Source organism: Octopus sinensis, linkage group LG8, assembly GCF_006345805.1.
Source record: "Octopus sinensis linkage group LG8, ASM634580v1, whole genome shotgun sequence".
NCBI classification, from domain to species: domain Eukaryota; kingdom Metazoa; phylum Mollusca; class Cephalopoda; order Octopoda; family Octopodidae; genus Octopus; species Octopus sinensis.
In genome coordinates, this window is record NC_043004.1 from 55,478,875 (window position 1) to 55,488,931 (window position 10,057).

The 10,057-nt window shown below is 34.7% G+C and overlaps 1 long non-coding RNA gene across 1 annotated transcript; it reads left to right on the forward strand.

Annotated features, from left to right (window-relative positions):
• Window positions 1-5,849: 5,849 nt before the first annotated feature.
• Window positions 5,850-9,479, forward strand: LOC118764552. The gene is made up of 2 exons (XR_005000371.1): window positions 5,850-6,551; window positions 9,066-9,479. It is a non-coding gene; the product is annotated as an uncharacterized LOC118764552 (long non-coding RNA).
• Window positions 9,480-10,057: the final 578 nt, after the last annotated feature.

Consider the following 10,057-nt stretch of genomic DNA (forward strand, 5'->3'; position numbering starts at 1 on the left):
ATGGGCAACCTGCTTTCAGAAGCTGGCCGTACTTAATATCGTTCATCATCCAATGGCTGTACTACCAAAGATAAAATTTTTTAAATTCAAGGTGAATAGATAGATAGATAGATAGATAGATGCATAAATGCATGCATACAGACATATACACACACAAATTTAATTGTGTATAGGTATACTTTTTTACTCTTTACTCTTTTACTTGTTTCAGTCATTTGACTGCGGCCATGCTGGAGCACCGCCTTTAGTCGATCAAATCGACCCCGGGACTTATTCTTTGTAAGCCCAGTACTTATTCTATCGGTCTCTTTTGCCGAACCGCTAAGTGACGGGGACGTAAACACACCAGCATCGGTTGTCAAGCAATGTTAGGGGGACAAACACAGACACACAACACACACACACCACATATATATATATATATATATATATATATATATATATATATATATATACATATAATACGACAGGCTTCTTTCAGTTTCCGTCTACCAAATCCACTCACAAGGCATTGTCGGCCCGGGGCTATAGCAGAAGACACTTGCCCAAGATGCCACGCAGTGGGACTGAACCCGCAACCATGTTGTGTTAGCAAGCTACTTACCACAAGCCACTCCTGCGCCTATGTATATTATATATATATATATATATACGTCTATATTATGCATATTTGTGCGTATGTATATATATATATATATATATATATATATATATATCTATATATATATATATACTATATATATATATATTATATATATATGTATTATATATATATATATATATATATATATATATATAATCGTCTATATATGCATATTTGTGCGTATGAGTGTGTGCAGCTGAATATGATTGTATAGGTGTATATTTGTGTATCTGCATAGGATTTTCTGTGTATATATATATGCGTGTATCAACGTATGCATGAATGTGTGTGTGTATGTATGTGTGTGTGTGTGTGTGTGTATGTGTTGTGTGTGTGTGTGTGTGTGTATTCGTGTTTATACATGTATATATCTATATAAATATAGACATACAAGTGGCTTCTGCTATAGCCTCGGAATGACCAAAACCCATGGAGTGGGTCTGGTAGATGGAAACTGAAAGAAACCAGTCGTGTATATACATACATACATACATACATACATACATACATACATACATACACACACACACACACCCATACATATATATATATATATATAATATATATATATATATATATATATATATATATTATATATATATAATATATATATATATATATATATACATACATATATTATAAATCTGAAATGCGAAAAGTTGTTTGTCTGGTTTTGGCATTGACGGCCACTAGATCCCGTCGGATTGACTCCAAAATTTACAGGGACATGTAAAATGAGGTGAGAATGTTAGTGGGCTAGGTTAGAAATCCCCATTTTAAAAGGTATCGTTGCTAGGGCCAAAAACTCACTTTGACAAGTCTACTCTCATTCTTTTACGTATCTGTCTTCCTCCGTCACTCATTCTCTTTCCTCCCTTCCCATCACATATATAACGTTGTTTCACGGCGTTTATCTCCCTTATCTTCACTTTCTCTTTATGACGTCGTGTCACGGCGTCCTCAATCTCCCCCTCCTCCCCGCCTTCGACAGCGCTTTCACACACACTCTCTCTCTCTCTACGTCTGTCTGCATTCATAGGGAGAATTATCATCGCCACAACCACCACCACACAATCATGAGAACAAATATTACGAATCAGATATTTATTGGGTTAATTTATATATGTGTGAGTGTGTGTGTGTTCTATATATAAATATGTATATATAATGTATATATACAAAGTGTATATATCTGTATTTATGTATATTAAACTTTTTAATACTTTTTGATAGTTACATATATTTAAAAAAATTATAAATATAAATTAATAATTTTAATTTTAAATTTAAATAATTTAAATTTTTTAATTTTATATTTTATATATTTTGTACATTATATTTTTATTTTTATGTTTTGGGTTATGTTTTTCACTGTTTAATTTGCCTAATAGTGGTTTTATCTCTAATTTAACTTATATACATATATATTTAACTTATATACATATATATATATATGTATATGTATATATATGATTTGTATATATAATGCGTACACACACACACTCACATATAGATATATATGCGTATATATATATATATATATATATATAATATATTATATATATATATAATTGTATATATAATGCGTACACACACACACACACACACTCACATATAGATATATAATGCGTATATATATATATATATATATATATATTATAGATATATATATATAATGTGTGCATTATGTGGTCGGTTGTGCTGAAAATATGCACACCTATGTTAAAAGTGCTGGCAAGTTTGCATGACAACTATTTTTTCCCTCAAATTAAAGGCGTGACCTCTAGGACAAAATTCCTCATCTTATAAAATGTGGCCCGAGTAGACTCAAATGAAATCGGGTTATATTAACCAAAATGTGAAAAGGGGTCTAAATGGGGCTGGAAGGTGATTAAAATTTACCAGCCTTTAAATCGTTAATGTGTTGCTGTCGATGATGAAGAAGTTTTGAATGCTTGCCATGGTGAGTCTACTGTCGTGAGAACGAATCACTTCAAAACTTGGTGTTTGGGAATTTTCTTTTACAACAAGTTCAAAATTTTACGCCAGCCGTTAAACTGCCACTACGTTGCTGTCCGTTGTTAACAAATGCCAGCCATGGTGACTCTACTATCCTCAGATTCTATCCCTTCAAACTTTGGTTTCCAATATTCTTTTAAATTTTTATTCAGCTCGCAAGTTCGTCTGTCCCTTTTAAATGTTAGTGTTTTGCTGTCTGCCTTGAAGCAGACCTTTCCGTTGTCACTGCCTGATATTTATGATTGATCTTTCAAAATATTTTACTTTCTCAACTTACTCAAGATCTTTTGTTGTTTATAAATGGGAGAGAGATAGATAGAGAAAGATAGAGAGTCCGAGAGAAAGGAAGAGTAAGAGAGTGGGAAAGTGAGAGAGAAAGGAGAGAGAAACAAAGAGGGAGAATGCGTAGAGCGGGTCACCTTAAGCTAGTATATATATATATATATTATATATATATATATATATATATACAACCGAGATAATCACATACAATTTGGACACAAGGTGGAAAAAAGAGTACTCAAATACCAGAGGCAGAGTAATATGCTTTATTTAATAACAGCAGAAATATAACACTGGAAATTATATTGTTATATTTCTGCTGCTTTTAAATAAAGTATACATATATATATATATATATATATACATTGGACATGGGCGATCGTTGTATTATTCTTTTTTATCTTGAAGTTCACAGCCAAACGGGTGGGTGGATTCGCATGAAAAATGGCACACATATGGAGACGGGTGTATAGATTGGAATGCGATTTGTATTTTTTACCTAGCCTCCACAGTTACCGAGAAAATCGATTAAAACTTTACTAACGGAATTTCTCTGTTTCTTCAGCCATTAAAACAACCAGCTGCTCACACAGCCAGCATAAACTATTTCGCTAGCAACAACGGGAGTACAGGATGACAGTCAGCCAAAACTCCGACATGCTGTCTCTCTTCTTTCACCTCTTTGTGGGGTTAATAATCTTAATCTTTAGTTACAGTTTCTCATTCAAACTACATAATACGCAGAATTGTAGGATTAAGACAGTGTTTTGATGGGGATTTGGCTGCTATTTCTACCAGTTCTAGCTACCATGTATTTTCATTCACATATCGTAAAAATTTTCTACCATGACCTCACATTTTCTATGTATGTGTGTGTACCTTAAAAGACGGGATTAGACAGGTCCAATAGAATAGCTCTCACAAACAGACTATGTACAAATTTCTTTCTGCACAACTCCTGAAGCTGCTTTCTGACAAGGGGGTGGTCATAAAATTTTCATACAGCTGGAGGCTCCAATCAAAACAGGGGACCCGAAATAATAAAGTTGAAAAACGGTGTTATAGATTATGCCTAAGCGAAAACGATCACAGCCGCATCAGCCAAACAGACCGGGTGAAACCGGGCTTAGCTGCTAGTAGATATACATATATATATATATATATAAATGAAAGAATAGAATCGAACGACGATTTAACAAAATTCCTTTATTCTCCACATATGTTTCGAAGACTGCATATTCTTAATTCTAATGGGTTAAAATCTAACAATTGAGTTATTAGCTGTTAAAGGGTGTATACATTTTTGTATATATATATAGTTTGTGTGTGTGTGTTATCGAGTTATAGATATAATGGATACAAATTAAATTATTAATTAATCAACATATTCACCAACAATTGTTTCATTTCACTCTACTCCCTCTGGCAGTCTTATAAGAAAACCATTGAAACTCATACACTCATTTCAAAACGGTAAAAGGAAAAATTACAGATAATATGGGTGGCTCATTAACAATTTAACAACCTAAAGGCAAATTAATAGATGACACTAGAGATTTCTTATAAGACTGCCTGAGAGAGTTGAGTTTAATCATAGGCGCAGTACGGGTCATTGATGAGGATTAAGAGGTTCTGCATCAAAACCCGAAATCGTCGTTTTCGCTGTATCCGTTAGGGGCTTGCCTCCCCTTGTCAGTCATTAAGATAGTGCTTTGTGGCTATTGAGTTGTTTTGACTTTTATTTCTAGCAATACTGGAATTTATTAGTACCCTCTGTCACCTCAGTAACGTCTATCAATTTGCCTTTAGGCTGTTGAATTGCTAATAAGCCAACCATATTATTTGTATATATATATATATATATATAACTACAATAATACCAGGATGGAATTTATAAATATTTAATGCATCGCTACGTACGTTTCTACAGATCAGATGATTTTAACATCAGAGTCGGTGTCCTTTGGATTTGTACAATATAGTCCGCATTATTTGTGAGCATCATCATTGATCAATTTCATTAGGCGATACTGCATAATTGGATGAATCATACATCCTGTGACCACTTCAATAACTCTCCATTCTACGTATCTCTTCCTGTTCTGTTTCGTCTGCAAAGCAAGTACATAAACGTATGTGTGTGTGTGTACATATACAGGCATACATACATACATACATACATACATACATACATACATACATACATGCATACATACATACATACATATATATATATATAGGAGACTATTGTAGTTCGCTTGAAGCATTGTGTATTGTTTGTAAAGAATAAAAAGTTTTGAATGGTATAACAATGCACTATGATATAGACAATGGGCTATTTACACACACACACATATATATACATAAGCACTCACACGCAGACATACGCGCGCGCTCACACACAGACACACATATTGCATTATTCCCGAGTGCTAAAGCTAGATCTAGTTTTTTCTTCTAGAATATCTGAAATCTTTGATGTGTCATTTTTGTCGTTTTCAGTATCTCTCTCCACAATATTACATCGATCCTCACTACGACCACAACCACCACCACGACGATGACCACCACCGCCGCCACTATCACATCATAGCTGTCACCGCTATATATATCAACAATCACCCCCGCACGGCGCCGCCACATATAAAGTACACACCCATTACTACAAACCACTACATCACATCTAGCACTATTATAATGAACGCCGTTGTACTACCATCTCCACCAAAACTACCATCAGCACCACCACCATCACCACAACAACCATAATCACCACCACTACTACAATCACCATCAAGACCACCACACCACCACCACCACCACCCAGACTACCATACCACCACCACCAGTACCGCCCCACTCCACCATCAATATGGATTGCGCATGTTTGGGGTTTTCCATGTAATGTCACTTGTATTGATAAGTGCTCCATTAATAAGTTGGCACCGGGATCTGATGTTAATCTCACTTCATTCTCTGTTGTACACTTGACCCAGCAACATCGCAGCAACGTAGCATCATATCTGTAAAAGAAACTATGAAGGAAGCAACTGTTCTGTTACATATTGTCACATTGATGGCATGTCTGTATATCAACGCTAGCACTTTCGTCGTCAACAACAACGACAACAACAGCAAAAGCAGCAACGATAACAACATTAATTACGATGTCAACAACGACACCAAAATAGGGACGTCAGAATCTTCAGTTGTTTCATCCAAGCCCTGTACCCTGAATTCGTCGCATTGTAGAAGCGGTGAAACGTGTGTAATATATAACCGCAGTTTACAGTGCCGTAAGTTAACTGCCAGAGAACAGTACTTTTGTTACCGATGTAAGAACAGCTTATGTGACTTTGACGGGGACGGATATATGACATGTCACTGCAAACCACATTGGACGGGACAATGAAATAAGTACCAGTCGAACACTGAGGTTGATATAATAGACATAAACACCCAACTGAAATTCCAGGCTTTGTGCCAAAATTTGCAACCATAACTATGCTTGAGGAATTGCACAATTGGTAAATGAAAGGAGACAAAGAATATTGCGAATGCCCCGACAATTTTACGCCTACATCGAACTGCACAAAACAATACAACGGTGAGTCATTTTTTCATATTTACAGCGATTGTGCGTAAGATTATAAATGTATATATACACATACATACATACATACATACATACATACATACATACATACATACATACATACATACATACATGCCTGTTTCCATATCTGTTTTTACGAACTTCTCCCTCGCTATAACTCTTATTTAATTTGTCTTTGTAATGTCTCATCAGCTGCTAACCCTAACCCTAACCCTAACGCGGTGAGCTGCCAGGATCGTTGGCACGCTGAACAAAATATTTAGCGATATTTCATACTCCTTTACTTTCTGAATTCAAATACTAATGCCGTCGAGGTTGACTTTGGCTTGCGTCCTTTCGGGGTCAATGAAATAAGTACCAGTCGAACACTGAGGTTGATATAACAGACATAAACACCCAACTGAAATTCCAGGCTTTGTGCCAAAATTTGCAACCATAACTATTATTATAGTTTTCTTTATATTTATATTTTTTATCACACACACACGATATATATATATTATATATATATATATATATATATAATATATATATATATATATATATATATGACTAATGTAGGATAAAAATTTTTTTCGGGAAAAAAATTTTATCAATGGCCAGCATATCAAAAAATACCTTTAAAGGTTAAATTTATAAATAATTTACAAAAATAAGGGCAAAAGAAAAATTCTAATGCCAAATATGCCGAAAAAAAGACAAAAATTGTCAATAACCATTATAATTTATGCGTCTCGAAACAAACCGATAGAAATTTCTAAAAAAATCCGTTATTACTGTATTGGTCCCAATACTCATGCCCGGGCATGAGTAAGTATTTCACTTATATCTCACGTATTTATCGCTGAAGAGGGGAAAATTCTTATGAATTAACCCAGAAATTGGGACCAACACGGTAATAACGGATTTTTTAGAAATGTCTATCGGTTTGTTTCGAGACGCATAAATTATAATGGTTATTGACAATTTTTGTCTTTTTTTCGGCATATTTGGCATTAGAATTTTTCTTTTGTCCTTATTTTTGTAAATATATATATATATATATATATATATAATATATATATATATATATATATATATATATACAAGGTGGGGAAGCAAAATTTACAATATTTTGAGGCAGGGATTGAAAGACAGTGTATGACCAATTTGTTTATTGAAAGTCATGAGAATTTATTTGCCAGAAGACAATTTATATAATAGAAAATATTTCTATACTATGTATCCTCCTTCTTTCTCAATAACTGCCTTCACACGCTTCCTGAAACTTGCACAGGCGTTCCTCAAATATTCGGGAGACAACTCACATTCTTCTTTAATAGTATCTTTAAGAGAGTCGACATTGCTGTGTGATGTTCTATTGGTAGCATGTTCTAAAACGCCCCAAATAGCATAATCCCAAAAGTTTAGATCTGGGCTTGAAGGCAGCCATAAACATGATTAAAAAAAATTGCTAAAGTTGGATTTGCAGAAATTTTGTATTTTTCTAGCTGTGCGGGCTGGAGCACCATCCTGTGTCCATACATAATTACTATCTGGGTAGTTTGCTTTAAGCCATGGCAATACCTGGTATCTCAGAGTCTTGAAGTAAGTATTAACATTGATCTTTTCATCAGCTTTGTAGAATTTTATAGGCATTTTCTTTCCATCGGAAGCCTCAACACCAAAAACCATAACTTGAGCAGGATCTTTTGTTTTGAATGTCCCCTTAACCTCAGCTGTTGATTTTGCGATAAATCTGTCATTTCTGCTGTTCAGAACAGCATCGACAGTAAAGATCTTTTCATCTGAAAAGATCGTTACAATCGAGGACTTTTTCTTGAACCATGTAATAATTTTCTTGCACCTTTCCAATCTGTTTTCCTTCATAGCTGTCAACAAGTGTTTTGGTGTTCTTGTGTAAGATTTTAACCTCAAATCATATTTTACAGCATTTCTAATGGTCGTGTTGTCTACCTCAAGTTCAATTGCTATTTTTCACATGGATTTGGTTGGATCCTTTAGGATTTTGGATTTGAGAGCTTTAATAAAAGCTTTGGTATGTTTTTTGTTGATTCCAGACGTCCTCGTAATAGTTTTGCTCATAGTCATTCTATAAATAGTCTTTATGGACACTCCAACTATTCTTTAAATCTCCTTTGGTGTGACGAGTGCATTCAGAAAATCACACACTCTTTAACTTTTGCTTTCCTGATTACTCATATGGGCAAAAGTTTCTGAAAAGGTAAGTATAATAGTGTTAGGTATGAGTATGACATCGATATATGCTAGGTTTCAAAATAATTGACCTAGTGCCTCCTGAGAAAAAACACCTTAACGTTCATTGTAAATGTTACTTCTCCACCCGGTACATGTGTGTGTGTATGTATGTATGTATGTATGTATGTATGTATGTATGTATGTATGTATGTATGTATGTATGTATATATAGGGAATTTTGGGAGCACTCTTATGACTGCTTGATGTAAAACCGTACTAAATGGTATTTTTTTTTTTTTGTTTCAGATTTTCCTTCGAGGCTATGCTAGAGCAACGCTTTGAAGGGTTTAGGCAAACAAATCGATCACAGTAAAGTCTAGAACTTACTCAGTCGTTAACTTTGGCTAACGGTTAAATTACAGGAATATAAACAAACCAACACCCGTTGTCAAGCAAAGGTGGGGGACAAACACAAAGACCCACACACATATATACCGGCATATCTCAACATAAGTTGTTTCGAGGAACATCGTTTTTATAAAGAATTTCTTCGTAAAATCATCATCCTATGGTGATTTATCCGACTTAACGTTTTGTCTCAAGGAACATACATAAAAGCATAGAATTTGCCATAGAAGAAAAAAACATGCAAATCAATGCTTCAATGGAAAATCAAATAAAGTGCATGTGAAAATATAAATAAACAATTATATATATATATATATATATATATTATATATATATATATATATATATATATATATATATATATATGTATGTATGTATGTATGTATGTATGTATATATATATATATAGACTAATAAAGTTTTAAAGATTCTTTTGTGCTACGTCCTTTTTCGAGTTTATTTGCATGTCTTCGAGCCAATTACCAATGCATGTATGTATGTATGTATGTATGTATTTATGTACGTATGTATAGATGTATATATGTATATATGTGAAGGCGCATGGCTCAGTGGTTAGAGCGTCGAGCTTACGATCGTGAGGTTGTGGGCTTGAATCCTGGACCGGGCTACGTGTTGTGTTCTTGAGCAAGACACTTTATTTCACGTTGCTCCAGTTCACTCAGCTGTAGAAATGAGTTGCGACGTCACGAGTGCCAAGCTGTATTGGCCTTTGCCTTTCCCTTGGATAACACTGGTGGCGTGGAGAGGGGAGGCCGGTATGCATGGGCGACTGCTGGTCTTCCATAAACAACCTTGCCCAGACTTGTGACTAGGAGGGTAACTTTCTAGGTGCAATCCCATGGTCAGTGTCGTGACCGAATGGGTCCCGGA